This window comes from Rhea americana, unplaced genomic scaffold, assembly GCF_003343005.1.
Source record: "Rhea americana isolate MKP2758 unplaced genomic scaffold, rheAme1 scaffold_37, whole genome shotgun sequence".
Classification (NCBI taxonomy): Eukaryota; Metazoa; Chordata; class Aves; order Rheiformes; family Rheidae; genus Rhea; species Rhea americana.
In genome coordinates, this window is record NW_028186501.1 from 6,399,079 (window position 1) to 6,416,690 (window position 17,612).

Sequence of the window (17,612 nt, forward strand, 5' to 3'; positions counted from 1 at the left end):
TTGGAGAGGATTCATCCTACCTTTCTTTGGCATGTAGAACTGAGTTTTCAAAGCATAAGCTAGTCTTTTATGCTACCCAGTAGTCAATAGAGAAATCCAAGCACCTGTAGAGATTGATTTGTTGGATCCATTGGATGTAAGTCCCATTAATCTTAAAAGTGTCTGCATCTCTGGGTTAGCCATTTAGGCTCCCTGTACTTGAGGAGAATTAGGTAGTTAGAAAAAGAGCTTGCAGATGCTGTAATAGTGGGAACAGACATTTAATGCAGACAGTCATTTCAGTCCAGTTTCCCTTAGGAATTTAAGCATCTCCAACCATGAAGAGGTGCACCTATCTTTGAGGAGAAGTGGCCATCTAAAACCCTCTTTGGAGCTAAGAGCCAGTCCAAAGCCTTCCTCAGAAAATAGACAYGCGTTCTCTTTGTTGGTCTTGTGACCAAGTGGCTACCACAGTAGAAAGGGGAATGCTGTTCCAGAGCTGTGATTTTGTCCTGTTTATTTTCTCACTCACGCTGGCAATTCTTTGCCCTATAAACTGCTGGTTGTCAGAGCAGGAAAAGTACACCAGAGGTGGATCATATTTCACTCATTCACTTTCTTACATTCTTTCTCCGAATATCTACTGCTGTCTAAATAGATACCCCTGGACTAACTGCCTGGTGTCCCACTACAGAGCTATTCCCATACTCCCAAATGTGGGACTGCCCAACCAGAATAGCAGGATGAGGATACAGATAATACTGTCACTGAATGGACAGCTGAACGAGTGGTAAAATGTTGGCAAACTCCGTCCAATGAGCCTTTTTTCATACTACTGCTTTGGGAATATTTCCAGTCATGATTTCTCTACAGTTGCTCGCTCACATCTTTACAAATGCAGTCTTCTCTGACATGCWTCTTTTTGCACCAGGAAAAGCTGGATTTCTGGAACCAGTTTCTCTCATAAAAAGTCATCCCTGTAGTTGAATAAAATAAGAAGGGTTCAAAATAAAGTGAAAAAAAGTACCCTATGTCAATGAAATCTCCATGCTAATCATCATTGAAAGGTATGCACTTCACATTTGCCATTAAAAATCAGACTTCATCTATTTTCATATCCGGCTACTCTCATATAACTAATGATGGATGAAAATGAAGTATTTGCATTTGTCTAATCCCATATATCAGAGATTACTGAAATTCTGGATGAGCCTTCAAAATTTTTTGCATGTGTCTCTGCAGTTTAACTTCAGCTGACATCACCACAGACATCAACTTTTACTGCTTAATATAATAACAGAACAGTTGTTGATTGTTTAATGTCTCCTGAGCCACTCTGAAAGTTGCTGCTATAATTCATTTCTCACATCAACGCCTTGTATTCTCAGAAAGTGTGTTAATCAAAATGTATAACTAGAACACAAGAATAAAGCTAAGTTGTGAACATTCATCTCATGGCTCACTTCTCAGTGCTTTTGCTGTGGAGAAGGGAGTTTCTTAAGATAAAAGAGATTTTTTTTCCTCAAAAAAAATATATTAGAAATGTATTTTTCTTTATTGCTTACAATGCAACCAGGGCAGCATTTCCTGTTTTTTGTGTGCTGTCAGATTTAAAAATGCACAGTGGGGAAGAAGTTATGAGTGATATATTTTGTTCCTTAAAATTACAATCTGGTTGTGAATTCATGTTGTGGTATAGTTCTGACTATAGAGTTATTCCAAGGCTTTGGGGGATCAAGAAGAGTTAGGTTCAGTGTTTTAGTGCTGTTCTCTCCTTCATTTCCTCTACATGTTTTACATTCTGTATACAAAACCTGCACATATCTGCCATGACCACATTCTTTATTTACACGGAGGACTACAAATTTGAAACCAAAGACATTCAAAACTTCAAACTGATAGCTTGTTTCATCCAAGTTTGCTGTTTTCCAGAGAAAGTTTTCATTTTCTTAAATACTTACACGCATAAGAAATGTGAGATGAACTGTTTAGATGCAGTGCCTGGGTGCAATTCATAGAGTCAACATATACATCGAGAACAAGGAGATTAAAGACTAATAAGTAACTATCATTCACCTCGAACTGTGCACATACACACATGTACACGTGCACACAGACACAGAGGAGCGTTTATTACTTTGTGATACTTTGCATCTTCATATATTATAAAATATATTTCCTCTCCTTAGGAAGCTGTGAATCCTTGAAGACTTACTATCACGTAAGATAGACATTTCTAGTGATTCAGAATGAGGTTTGCGGTTAACTGGGAATGCAAGAGGAAGGGGTTAAATGCCCCAGGACAGCCCTTGTCAATGAAGTCTTAATYGATTCCTTGACTTCTCTAGAAGGATCACTCCTCTTACAGAGATCGACTCTCTTGCTAGTACCACTCGGTCAAAACTCAGGTTTCCTGCTACTATTTTCTGACCCAACTGGAAGTTGTCAGGGCCCTGAGGGCATTAATAACGGCCCTGACCACCCTCACTTGAGTTCTCCTGCCCATAGGCCTAGGAGCCCTATTTAGGCTCAGCTCAAGGCATTCAGACCCTTCYTGAGCTGTGTCACAGGTATGCCTGTCTCCAGCCCTCTCTTTGCCTCCTGAAGGGGCTTTGGACTTACACTRCAGCTAGCTCATCTCCTGGATGGATCTCTCAGACATACGTTGTAGCTTTGTCCCTGTTTTTGGTCCCTGTTCCTTTTGCTCCTGATGGGACCCCCTAAATGGACCCTAGACCTGGTTTATTGCTTGCCATGCCTGAGACTGTCAATAGACCCTGTTACCAGACCAGAGTAAGCCTGCTGCATCTGGCCCCGTGGGTCTGTGCTCTGTTGGGAAGGTTACTGCTTGATCTGGGGTCCCCTTGGCTCCCTAACCTTTCCCCTCCCTGACAGTAGCATGTGGACATGTTGCATGAATGAACCTTTATTTCTAAATGCCTTGAATGCTGAAGGAAAACACAACTTGGCCTGTCTAACTCAGGCAGGAAATATCCCTGAATATCTTCAGTATTAAGTCTCTCCCTCGCTCCCTCGCTCCCCCCCTTTCCTCTTTCCCTCCCTCCCTCTCTCTCTCTAACTTAAAGCTATTTTCTTTCTATTTCCAGCCTATAAGATACAGTATAGAAAAACAGGAGCCTTGATGCTACTAAGTGCATGCATTTTCTGCTGTTCCTGTATAGACATTTGAATAGATGGTTTTCATTCATTTCACTGTCCTAGCTGACAGTATGGTAAAATAATTGCATTGCTTATACTCAGCATGTAGTCATTACTGGATTTCTTTCCCATATCTCTCAGCGCTAAGTCCCAGCTGTTAGCAGAAGTAGTCACAAAGACAAGAGGTTACCTCCATTTTGAAATGAGAACTAACAGTCATGAAACGAACATAAAGTCATGAAAAGAAAGTTGCTCTCTCTTTACGTGAGAGAGCAACTGGAATGCATCGAGCTCTGCCTAGGGGAGGAGGAGGAGGAGGAAGTTGAGAGCTTGTGGGTAAAGATCAAAGGGCAGGCCAACATGGGGGACACTGCTGTGGGTGTCTACTACAGGCCACCTGACCAGGAAGAGAAAGTTGATGAGGTCTTCTATAGACAGCTGGAAGTAGCCTCAYGATCACAGGCCCTGGTTCTCATGGGGGACTTCGACCACCCTGACATCTGCTGGAGGCGCTACACAGCAAGGCACAAACAGTCCAGGAGGCTCCTGCAATGCATCGATGATAACKTCTTGTCACAAATGGTGGAGGAGCCTACGAGGAAGGGTGTCCTGCTGGACCTTGTCCTTACCAACAGAGAGGGACTGGTTAGAGGTGTGAAGGTTGGGGGCTGCCTTGGCTGCAGTGACCACGAGATGGTGGAGTTCAGGATCCTGCAGGAAAGAAATAAGGCAACAAGCAGGATTGCAACCCTGGACTTCAGGAGAGTGGACTTTGGGCTCTTCAGAGACCTAATTGGTGGAGTCTTATGGGTTAAGGCCCTAGAAGGAAGGGGGGTCAAGGAGAGCTCGCTAGTATTCAAGCATCACTTCCTCCAAGTTCAAGAGCGGTGCATCCCTATGAGTAAGAAGGGCAGCAAAAGGGGCAGGAGACCTGMATGGACGAGCAAGGAGCTCCTGGCCAAATTCAGACAGAAGAAGAAAATACATAGAATGTGGAAGAGGGGAGAGGCTACTTGGGAGAATTATAGGAATGCTGTCAGAGTATGTAGAGATGCAGTGAGGAAAGCTAAGGCCATGTTGGAATTGAGTCTGTCAGGGGATGTTAAGGACAACAGGAAGGGCTTCTTCAAATACATCAGCASCAAGAGGAGGACTAGGAAAAATGTGGGCCYGCTACTGAATGGGGCAGGGGCCCTGGTGACAAGGGATACAGAGAAGGCAGAATTACTRAATGCCTTCTTTGCTTCAGTCTTCACTGCTAAGGGYAGCCSTYAKGAATCCTGYAGCCTGGATGTGAGGGAGAAAGTCTGGAGAAGGGAAGACTTTCCTTTGGTTGAGGAGAATAGGATKAGAGACCTCCTAGGCAGGCTAGACATCCACAAATCCATGGGCTCAGATGGGATGCACCCATGGGTACTGAGGGAACTGACGGATGTTGTTGCCAGGCCGCTCTCCATCATCTTTGAAAGGTCCTGGAGAACTGGAGAGGTGCCTGAGGACTGGAAGAAAGCCAGTGTCACTCCAGTCTTCAAAAAGGGCAAGAAGCAGGACCCAGGCAACTATAGGCCAGTCAGCCCCACCTCCATCCCTGGAAAGGTGATGGAACAGCTCATTCTGGATGTCATCTCCAGACATATGGAGGAAAAGATGATCAGKAGTAGTCAGCATGGATTCACCAAGGGGAAATCCTGCTTAACCAATCTGGTAGCCTTCTATGATGGCACGACTGGCTGGGTAGATGAGGGGAGAGCAGTGATGTTGTCCACCTTGACTTCAGCAAGGCATTTGACACTGTCTCCYGTAACATCCTCCTAGGTAAGCTCAGGAAGTGTGTGTTAGACGAGTGGACAGTGAGGTGGCTTGAGAACTGTCTGAAAGGCAGAGCTCAGAGGGTTGTCATCAGTGGTGTGGAGCCTAGTTGGAGGCCTGTGGCTAGTGGAGTTCCTCAGGACTCAGTACTGGGGCCAGTCTTGTTCACCTTATTCATCAATGACCTGGATGARGGSACRRAGTGCCTCCTCAGCAAGTTTGCTGATGATACCAAGCTGGTTGGAGTGTCTGACGCAGCTGAGGGCTGTTCTGCCATTCAGAGAGACCTGGACAGGCTGGAGAGTCGGGCGCAGAGGAACCTCCTGAGGTTCAACAAGGGCAAGTGCAGGGTCCTGCACCTAGGGAGGAATAACCCCATGCACCAGTACAAGCTGGGGGCTGACCTTCTGGAGAGCAGCTCTGCAGAGAAGGATCTGGGAGTGCTGGTGGATGACAGATTGACCATGAGCCAGCAATGTGCCCTTGTGGCCAAGGCCAATGATACCCTTGGGTGCATTAGGAAGAGTGTTGCCAGCAGGTTGAGGGAGGTGATCCTGCCCTTCTACTCAGCCCTGGGGACGCCTCATCTAAAGTACTGCATCCAGTTCTGGACTCCCCAGTACAAGAGAGACATGGAGCTACTGGAGAGAGTCCAGCGTAGGGCTACAAAAATGATGAGAGGGCTGGAGCATCTGCCCTATGAGGAAGGGCTGTGAGAGCTGGGCCTGTTTAGCCTGGGGAAGATAAGACTGAGGGAGGGTCTTACCAATGTGCATAAGTATCTGGAGGGAGGGTGTCAAGGGGAATGGGACTGAACTCTTCTCTGTAGTGCCATGTGAAAAGGCAAGAGGCAATGGGCACAAACTGAACCAGAGGAAGTTCCGCCTGAATGAGGGGGAATTTCGTCATTGTGGGAGTGACAGAGCACTGGCACAGGTTGCCCAGAGAGGTTGTGGAGTCTCCTTCTCTGGAGATATTCAAGGCCTGCCTGGATGCAACCCTGTCTAAYRTGCTCTAGGTGACCCTGCTGAGCAGAGAGGTTGGGCTAGATGATCTCCAGAGGTCCCTTCCAACCTTACTGATTGTATGATTCTATGATTCTGTGAACAGATTAACTGGACTCTTTCAGTCCCTGCTTTATTTTGTAGCATAAGTGCAGTATAGAGAATGGTCTTCTGAGGGATATCCTTGACCTGAAAACAAAACAAAAAAAATGGAGTAAAGTCCCAGTTATTTCACCATCTCCCTCGGTTTGTTGCCTCACAAGTCTCTTTCTTTGAAATACTTTTTGGAGGGCTGGGTCCATTGGGTCTTGGGACCTGGGCAAGTTCTCTTTTGAACCTGCTCGAAAGGTTGGGAACAGCTAGGCTGTTCCTAGCTCCAACTGGTAGTAAGGCCAAGCACAGATCCCCCAGTGCATAGTCAGGAGTGCAGTTTTATAAGAAGATGGGAATGGCTGCAGCAGTCAGGTGCAGGGCTTAGCCTGACAAACTGACTGGCAGCTGGTCCCTTCTAACCTCCTCTCTCTTTCAGGATGCTGGGATAACCTCTCTTATCTCCATTTTCCCCTGTTTGCTCTTCTCCAATCCACAGTAGTGCCTCAGTTTCTCTACCATTGCCTCCTCCCAAACACTCCCATTCTATTGCTTCTGGTTTTGCTACATCTGCACCCAAATCTACTATTCCTGATACCATAACCTAGGTAATCTGGGCTTTATATGGTGTTACTGATACAGTTCCTAGGAATTGCTGGCCTTGTAATGATAACAACTAGTCAGACAAATCAGACCTTCAGAGTCAATTGACATGTTAAATAAAAGCATATAAAAATGTCAATGGATGATATAGAAAGGGAAAAAAATGTTATTATCCCATAACTACCTTTTCACTTCTCTTAAATGTTGACTTCAAGACAAATGCCTCTCATTTTCAGATTATGGTCTTGTTTTGCTATTTCTTTTTAGATTGCTGTAGAAAACGAGAATTGCTAATTTCCAGTATATTAAATGAATGCCTGAGTTAGCATGAAGGTACTACTTAGTGAAGTGCATGAATTATGTAAATGCCTTTTCAGCTGCTGTTGTTTGTATTGTATTCCAAATAACTAAGAATGCACTTTGAGGTCATTACAGTGGTTCAGCTGGTAAGCAGAATCTTGCAGAGGCCAGCAGCATGATTGCTAATGWAGTGTGCTCGTAATTTTCTGTGCTGTAGGGAATTCTGTACAAGTCAGTACTTTTAGTGACCAGCACTAAGTTTGTATCACCGCTTTATGCTGCTAAATGATTCTTCTTATGCCTTATCCTCTTATCCTCTTTTCTTTTTTTGAGGWATTCGGTGCTCATCTAGCCTATAGTGTAGCATGAATTTTGGTGGTTTGAGATTAAGATTTAAACACAGTTTATGAGCATATTCTGAACAGCTCTGCATCTGCTATAACCACAGAGAACAGCTGATTTGCAGCTATTGCAAATCTGCCTTGGCTGAGGGTAGAGTCTCCTGTTGCTTTGTATTTGCCCAAATGCCATTTGTTATTCTAAATAAAAGCCTTCAGGAGCAAGAGCCCAAAAGCCTCCAAGTGTGCTAGGAAGAAAAGTCACAAAGACACGTGCTAGTATTTGTCCTCCTAACTCCTAAAAAACAGGAAAAAAAAAAAGCTCAGGCCAAAAGCGTTCCTCTTTCTGTGGCTGAATTATTATTGTTGTTATTATTATTATTAACAAGATTCTACTTTTAGCATTCCTTTATATGGAAGCTCATTAATGACTTTATTCTTTTACTGTTGTGTACATGAGCACAGGCTGCAATTTTGTATGTTCTATGAATGAGCAAGATTTAAAGAAAAGAGAAAGGAAAGAACAAAACAGTGACACAAGTAGATGATCTATATACAAATAGATATGTTTCTTACCTTGGAAACTAACTTGTTAGAGAATGTTACTTTCTTTTCCTCTGAAAAAAAAATCTGCTGGAAAGCTGGACCCAATGGCATCTAGAGAAGCCCTGAATTACCRGGTCAAGTAAGCTGTTGGTATGTTCTAGCTCTCCCCTTCTGGCATTGACTAAAGATGAGATGATACACATGGTCAGTGGGGGAATGTAAACTCCTAATGATCAACTTCCCTTAAATGCTATATATGTTGTGGGAGGATCCTTCATTGAGTGTGTGATGCGATGGTTGCAGAATGTGGAGGTCTTGGTTCACGAATCCAGAGCTCATTAGGAAAAAAAAAAGGTGGAAAAAAAAATCTAGAACATAATTAGAGGACCCATACTCATCTCTAGGTAATGCTATCATTTATTTTGACAGTAAGTTGGTGNGTTGTGGGAGGATCCTTCATTGAGTGTGTGATGCGATGGTTGCAGAATGTGGAGGTCTTGGTTCACGAATCCAGAGCTCATTAGGAAAAAAAAAAAAGGTGGAAAAAAAATCTAGAACATAATTAGAGGACCCATACTCATCTCTAGGTAATGCTATCATTTATTTTGACATAAATTAAATCCTCCTTTGGCCATGAATCATCATACATACACGGGTTGTACAGAACAAAAAGTAGCAGATGACTGCTTATCTCATAAAGTGACCAGCATTTATATGAGAACTTGGAAAAGTTGACATGAAAGGAAGGTAATAATCTCAAATCTTTGCTGACTCTCAAGAAACAAGGCTAACACTTGCATGACCGCAAGGTGGGCAAGAGAGGCTCAGATACTGGAGGAAAGAGACACTCAAGGTTCATAAGGTGTTAAACAGGATAAATTTAATAAAGGACTTTTACACTACAAGCTGCACGGGGAGCCCTGGGAACTGCGAGGAGGAGTCACCAATGGGAGGCTGCTGGAGGTACAGGTTGGATGCACAGGTCAGATGCCCAGGCAGAACTCGACTTACTGTTCGTAAGGGCCCCTTAAATCTACTAGAGCTATTTCCTTATCTCAGCTGTGCTAACCTTGAGCAACTACTGCCCAGGAAGCAGCTAGACATTGTCAACAAAATGGAAGCTGCATGTCTGGCCCTGATGGGAATTTGGTCAGTGTGTAGTTTCATACACTGGGCTTGTCACCACATCTTGCCAGTCACTGACTCCTCGCCAGATCTTCTGCAGGCGTTCTCACTACCATATGCAAGCTGAATTCCAATTGGCATTTTTCTTGTTGGATCTAAAGAAGGTTTGCATCACTTGGCAGTCTTCCTGATTGACCAGCAAAATTTATTTTTACTGACTTGCAGTCTGTGGTCATCTGACCCACCAACATCAAAGGAGACAGTTGATTAACATTAGACATGTAGTTGGTCCTTAAAAGCATAATTGAATCAGAAGAGACATATGCMGCCTGAACACAGATAAGCAATGTTCACAGTAATCTATGTATMGATGTTTGTACCATGAATATTTTCTGGGTTTTGAATGATGATTTCCCTACACAAATTAGAGTGGTCATCTAGAAAWTAAGCCTAGACAGGTAACTTTTAATTGCTTAAATTGAGTGATGAATCCCATACTAAGAAAATCAACTAAAATATCAAAGATATGAATAACAATCTAAAAAGAATAATTTTCCCACTTTCTCTTGCAGGGCATTTCCCACATCACTCCCCTAGAACCAGTGCATCCATTACATCCCTCATGTGTCATGGCTTAGTCTCTGCTCAGTGTTTYAGACAGGCCACGACCACCCATCACTGGCTATTGGAAGCCTCAGTGGAATTTCTCCATCTCTTTAGACAATTTTTTGAAATGGTATGAATAAAAATCAGTTTGGCTGCTTTYTTGGCTCCCTTTCTATACGAATGTTTTGCTGATTACGCAGGGTCTCACCTCAGGGATGTAATCTGTAAGTTCAGAGCCCAAGAGCTTCAAGCTGTGCTCTGTATAAGTGCTGAGGGACGCAGTACAGTGCTAGGAAAGTTCAGATCCATTTTATATAATTTCAGGAGTGCAAAATGTAGCTGTGCAAGTCTAACCTCACTGTCTGGGCTTATTTTACAGTCAATGTAGGGACAGAGAAATATGCAAAAAGTAATACAAGTTATTTTCCTTAAAAACTTATTTTAGGATGGGATGAGGCATTCTCTGGTACTGCTTATTTCTTGCCRATAGCAGGTAAAAGAAACCAATTGACTTAGACTACCAACTTCTAGATGTTTAAAATTCAGATGAATTTCACTGTTACACATTTATTTTGGCCTTCTCCAACCTCCAATCTTTGAGAGCTAGTTTATTTGTTGCCCAACACAGACAGCCTCAAAGTTGCCCTCATCATCATTTAGATGCACTTGGAGACCACCAAGAGGAACGGCTCAGTTTCAGAGCCCAGTGGCATGCATCCATGACTTCAGATCACAGCTTGGGACTCAGTTTTGCCAGAATATCCACCTTATTTCAGCACCAGTTTGATAGCCTTTAAAAACACTGTTTATCTGCTTACAGTCAAAGGAAATATTAGAAACATTTCCAATGGTGCTTGCAATATCTTTAGAGTGTATTATTTCATGAAGGCATTGTCACACTGAGACAGCACCAGTAGCAATTTAATTGTTTGTTCTTCAAACAATTTCCTTGTGAGCAGCATGGTCTCCTGTATCCATAGAGAGAACATAAAATTTGTGTCACTTCCCAACAGAAACATTTTCCACGTCTAGGAAAGACCAAATATTTCCCTAGTGGGTAAGTTTCCTAATAAGTTAAATTTCCTTCCATTTGGTGAGCTGTGTAGAAGTTGTTCTAAATCTAATCCCTTGTTGACCAGATGAATTTCAGATGCACTGCATCATGATATAGAGAAAGAAAAAAGTATTATAAAAATATTTTTGAAAGTGTAGGAGAGCTTAACTTTTTTAGTTTTTGCACCCAAAATATTGATCTGAGGCCTGAAATCTCTTGCAGGTGTGCATCARAAACCACTGAATTGCTAGCAGGTGTTAGCGTTTTCACATCTCATTGTCTGAGGATGATCAAGAGCTCAAAAAAAGGAAGAAACCAACAGGTCTATATAACCATGGCACATTYTTCAGGGCAGAAGTGTTATTTTTGTTTTTCACTAAAATTCTCACAAAATTGCCTGGAAGACAATGATAGTGTGAAAATAAATTGCCATGTTGCACAGTCTCTATGTAACTGGGCTTGGCTATAAATAAATTACAATTAAAAGTCTATGGAACTTACCACCTTATTCTAGGAGTGTAAATAGGGGACCTAAGTCATAACCTGAGTCACCCCAGAATACTTCTGGAGTAAACAGTCACATCTAGAAAATGAGTCAGATTTTAGGATGCACCAAGTTTTCACTGAGAATGGAGGATCTTGAAAGACTAGATCAGACCAAGCTATCTAAGATGGGATTCATCTCAATCAATTTTAACTATCTAAAATTTTGTCAGTGGATATGTGTTGGTCATCTGGACTTCCTTTCCCATCAACTGACTGACACATGCATCCAGCAAGAGATGCATCCCCACATCCCTCTGTAATGGTTACAGGTGGAGCCTAAGATGATCCCCTCTGACCAACACTTAGCTAAATATAGGTGTGATTCTTTGCAACTAAAGTGCCTGGAAATACAGCTGGGAACTGAAGTCCTCCTTTCTGAAACCCCAGACTCTTAACCATTCATTATGGTCTTAACCATTCATTATCCTATTATCCTATTTGGAATGGATTGGCTTTTTTTTTTATTTTTTATTTTATTTTTTTTAGGGAACATAGAGGTTTCTGTTTTACCTGTGTCTTTTTCTTCATAGCATTGCTATTAACAGGGTTATTTTACTGAAATGTCAGTAGTTCTTTCATTAGATTTCCTTTTGTCCTTTTGTAATKTCATTACTTCTGTCTTTCATTACATCTCCTGTAAATGTGTGGGTAAGCAAGCAAGATGTTGCTGTCCTGCCTAGAGTTTATACTTGCATCAGCAGAAATGTCTTTACTTTTGCGAACTTAAACTCTGCATTTTTTCTAGACATGCAACGTTAGTACCCAGAATCTTCTGTATGTATCTGGAAATATAATTCAATATCAATTAATTAATTGAGCTTCATCCAAAACAAATATGTGAAGATAGTTGTTTTGAAAATAAAAATATCTTTCAGCATTTAAAAATAGTATTGATTTCTTCTTTTCAGAACATATTTTAAACTAAACTATCTCAGGAGAAAAAAATCAAAATATTTTGTGAAGAATCCCAGAATGAGTTGCAACATTTTATTTCACTTTTTGAACTTATGTTTACTCCTAGTTAATTTTGCCTTTTGTTTTTCTTTGTTAAAAAAGAAATCTGTTTCAGCATTTCTATCTATTCTTTTTCCAGTGTCCAATTTTTCTGTTCAATCAGAAAGGTCATTATTAACCTCAAACTCTGCATGAATTCTATCATATAGTTCACTCAGATGAATGCATACCAGTTATTATATGTTAAGTAACACGTTTTTTCCCAAGTGCTGTGTCATATAAAAGACTCTTTTATATCTGTGCTATGTTCTAGCTCTTAAATAAAATGCCACCTGAGGTTCTATTTCAAACACATCATTTAATATGTCTGATACACAAGAAGGAATTGCATGTAGAAAGTATGTTTGTAAAGCTCTCTCTGAATGTCCTCCTTACAGGCAGGCATCATACAAGTCACTGGCTTCCCCCTCTGATGTTGCGTAAGATGCTCATGTTTCTACTACCTTTCTACATGGTGATGGATGAAATTGTGTTTGTGTTGCTTAACTACTAGGACTGACGAATCTTACTAAGAGGAAGCTAAACACAAAGTAAGGAAAATGTCTGAAGAAAACCACGCTGCAGTGACTGAATCCATTCTCTTGTTTCACTGACCATCCAAAGGTGGTGACCTCATCTGTGTCATCACTTTGTTAGGGAACACTGGCATCATTTTTCTTGGACCTTAGCTTCTCATCTGCCATTGCTCCCAAGATGGTGGTGAATCTGTTAGCATAGCAGAAGACCATTTCTTTAACTAGTTGTGCAACACAGATGTTTCTCTTTGCCTTTGCTGATGCTGGGTGCTGCCTTTTGGCTGTGATGGTCTATGACCACCATGTGGCCATACATCATCCTCTTCTCCATGCAGTCATCACGTCCTGAGGCTTGCACTTCCATAGTAGCTGAGGTTTATCCTACTGTGGTTCTGACCTCACTGATACGTGTTTCACACTCACACTGTCATTCTGTGGACACACCACCACCAGTTATGTCTTATATGACATTCTCCACCCTGCTGGAGCCCTTCTACTCTAACACACACATCAGCAAGGTCCTCCTCTTTGCCCTGTGTGGCTTTATACAAACCAGCACCTTCCTGATCATTGCTGCCTCCTACGCCTGAATATTCTGTGCTGTCTTCTGAATCCACGCAGTGGAGGGTAGGCACAAAGCCTTCTCCATTTGCAGCTTCCTCCTGATGGCCATCATGTTTTTCTATAGCTCCCTCCTCTTCATTTACTTATGCTGCAGCTGCCTACTGGACATGGACAAAATGATCTCTGCGTTTCACACTATTGTCTTTTCTATGTTGAAACCCCTTTTTTCCAGCCTGAGGAAAAAGGAGGTGAGGGATGCCCTAAGGAGAGCAATATAGAGAAGGGTGCGCTCTCAGGTATTTTCTTAGAAATGAAAAAAGTGTAGGGTGTTTCTYGTGCAGTATACAATAAAAATATAAGTGATGAGATCTACCTAATGCAGATGACTTGTTAGGAATATCTCCATTTGAACTAGCTTCCTAGGTTCCTTTTGTAGTCTCTGGAAAACAGTAGTCACCTTAGGAGGTGATTCACCTTATCCTAAAGGATCACCTTATCCCAGAAAGTTCTATTTCTCCTCACCATCTATAAAGGGAATCTGTCCCAAATGCAGCAACAAGCTACATTTTTGGTGCTTGCAATTAATGAGATATCTGTCAACCAAGACGTTAACACTCAGAAGAGGCAATGAGTGGTTGTAGTGGGTGACTCTATGCTGCGGGGGATGGAGGCGCCTATCTGCTGGCCTGAACCCTTCTGTAGAGAGGTTTGCTGCCTGCCAGGGGCGCGGATATGAGATGTGGCTGAAGGAAGGCTAAGGCTCATTTGGAACTGAGTCTGTGAAGGGATGTTAAGGACAACAGGAAGGGCTTCTTCAAATACATCAGCAGCAAGAGGAAGATTGGGGAAAATGTGGGCCCACTACTGAATGGGGCAGGGGCCCTGGTGACAAAGGATACAGAGAAGGCAGAATTACTGAATGCCTTCTTTGCTTCAGTCTTCACTGCTAAGGGTAGCCCTCAGGAATCCCAGAGCCTGGAGGCAAGGGAGAAAGTCTGGAGAAAGGAAGACTTTCCTTTGGTGGGGGAGGATAGGATTAGAGATCTTCTGGGCAAGCTTGACATTCACAAATCCATGGGCCCCAATGAGATGCACCCATGGGTACTGAGGGARCTGATGGATGTTGTTACCAGGCCACTCTCCATCATCTTTGAAAGGTCCTGGAGAACTGGAGAGGTGCCTGAGGACTGGAAGAAAGCCAGTGTCACTCCAGTCTTCAAAAAGGGCAAGAAGCAGGACCCAGGCAACTACAGGCCCTGTCAGCCCCACCTCCATCCCTGGAAAGGTGATGGAACAGCTCATTCTGGATGTCATCTCCAGACATATGGAGGAAAAGATGATCAGGAGTAGTCAGCATGGATTCACCAAGGGGAAATCCTGCTTAACCAATCTGGTAGCCTTCTATGATGGCACGACTGGCTGGGTAGATGAGGGGAGAGCAGTGATGTTGTCCACCTTGACTTCAGCAAGGCATTTGACACTGTCTCCCGTAACATCCTCCTAGGTAAGCTCAGGAAGTGTGTGTTAGACGAGTGGACAGTGAGGTGGCTTGAGAACTGTCTGAAAGGCAGAGCTCAGAGGGTTGTCATCAGTGGTGTGGAGTCTAGTTGGAGGCCTGTGGCTAGTGGAGTTCCTCAGGACTCAGTACTGGGGCCAGTCTTGTTCATCTTACTCATCAATGACCTGGATGAGGGGACGAAGTGCCTCCTCAGCAAGTTTGCTGATGATACCAAGCTGGTTGGAGTGTCTGACGCAGCTGAGGGCTGTTCTGCCATTCAGAGAGACCTGGACAGGCTGGAGAGTCGGGCGCAGAGGAACCTCCTGAGGTTCAACAAGGGCAAGTGCAGGGTCCTGCACCTAGGGAGRAATAACCCYATGCACCAGTACARGCTGGGGGCTGACCTTCTGGAGAGCAGCTCTGCAGGGAAAGACCTGGGAGTGCTGGTGGATGACAGATTGACCATGAGCCAGCAAYGTGCCCTTGTGGCCAAGAAGGCCAATGATACCCTTGGGTGCATTAGGAAGAGTGTTGCCAGCAGGTTGAGGGAGGTGATCCTGCCCYTCTACTCAGCCCTGGGGACGCCTCATCTAAAGTACTGCATCCAGTTCTGGACTCCCCAGTACAAGAGAGACATGGAGCAACTGGGGAGTGTAGGGCTACAAAGATGATGAGAGGGCTGGAGCATCTGCCCTATGAGGAAGGGCTGCGAGAGCTGGGCCTGTTTAGCCTGGGGAAGAGAAGACAAACGGGGGATCTTATCAATGTCTACAAGTACCTGAAGGGAGGGTGTCAAGGGGACGGGGACAAACTCTTTTCAGTTGTCCCATGTGACAGGACAAGAGGCAATGGGCACAAACCGAACCACAGGAAGTTCTGCCTGAATGTGAGGGGGAATTTCTTCATTGTGGGAGTGACAGAGTACTGGCACAGGTTGCCCAGAGAGGTTGCAGAGTCTCCTTCTCTGGAGATATTCAAAGCCCACCTGGATGCAATCCTAACGTGTTCTAGGTGATGCTGCTTGACCAGGGGGGTTTACTAGATGATCTCCAGAGTTCCCATCCTACCTTACCGATTCTATGATTCTCTGATTTAAAGAGAACATTTCAGGTAGCTACTACATATGAGTGTGATTGAATATTGAAAAGTAAATATGGAATATTAAAAGCCCTTGTATACTGAAAAAAATGACTTCAATTGATTTAGAAGCCAGCTCTGCTGTATATCCAAAAATGGGAGAATCCTATCTCGTGACATAGTTTATCTCATTTTTAGGACTAAGACTTGTCTGGGTTTCACCAGGTATCCTTCCTGCTTAGTCTGCAGGACTATTCTGGTTCCACCTGGTATCTTTGCTGTTTCTCTCATCCTGTGTTCTTACCTTGCAGATTTTACTGCTTGTGGGTTTTATCCTATCCTGTTTATGCAACTCTGCCACAAATCTGTTTTCCCCTTTATGGTACATTTATTTATTTATGCTTAGTTGAGTTACTAAATGCTTAGACATTGTTGATAGCTATACTATTAGCAGTATTACAGTGTTACAAAGCACTTAGACACCCTTGTGTCTAAGTCTAATGTGTATCTAATACGCTATTGTCCTGTGCCTGAGTTCGAGGCAAGCAAATATTAATTATATCTTACTTAGTAATACTTTTACTTCATAGAAGCAATGGGCCTCTGCTGTGGCTGTATAAGGTCTCCTGCCAGTTCAGTACCAGATCCCCATTTTGTTGGCCTTCCCCCTGCTGCTGAGGTATCTGTAGAAGCCCTTCTGATTGTCCTTGACTGTCCTTGCCACTTTAYGCTGCAGCCAAGCTCTGAATTTCGTAATGCTATCCTTCGCACACGTGGGCAATGCTCTTGTGTTCTCCCTTGGCAGCCTGTCGCTGCAGGATGGTGGTGAAGGAGATGGGTGTCTGATCCCACATTCAGATCCCAAAGCCAGCAGTCCTTCAGGCTAGGCAGAACCAGTGGCCAGYGCCTCCCTCAGATATCATTGTTCTAATCAGGGTGAAATAGAGAAAGAGCCAAGAAGGGGTTGGGTTGGAGGCAGCTGCCTCCTACCTGGCAGGCATGGTAGAGATGAGAGGTTCAACCCTCAGGCTCAAAGTGCAGCAGTCTCAAAGTGCAGGTAGTTATGGGTGGCATCACTCAAGGCCCAACACTGGGCCTGATCCTGTGCAGCAGCAGCAGCGTCAACAACCCCCCACAAGAGGACAGAGAGTCTGCTGATAACAGTAAACTGAAGAGGGAGAAGTAGACCATACTATGAGGGTGCAGGGTTCACATCCTCAGGGACCCTTGATGAGCTGGAAGAATGGGCCAAGAGGAACCTCCTAAAATTCAGAAAAGCACCAAAGCCTGCCCCTGGGCCAGAATGATGCCAAGCATTGAGCCAGATTGGGGACCCATGGGTTGGAGCAGCTTGCTCTGCAGAGAAGCACTGAAATGCTGACAGGTAAGGCTARATGACTCCCCCAGATCCCCTCCAGTCCAAGTTTATCTCCCAGTGATAAACCTGACTTGGCACTGTATTTCTTAATTTTCTTTCATCCATCTCTGCTGAAAAATATCTAGCCATTGCTATTTGTAAGCAGTTAAAATATCAATTTCTTAGGTTAGCAGCTGCAGAGGAAGGGAATTTTGTGTGTGTGTGCGTGTGCGTGCTATGAACAAAGGTCAGCAACAGCTGCTTACTTGGAAAACTGAGAATCTAATTTAACACTTCTGCGATGTTGCAATGCACTGCATGCACTGGGCAGTTTCCATTAAGAAGGTTTGTCAAGCGCTCCTCCTTATCTTCCTTCTATAAACGTCTCTTTATAAGCCTCCCCTTTGCATCCACTCCTCAGCTTTCAG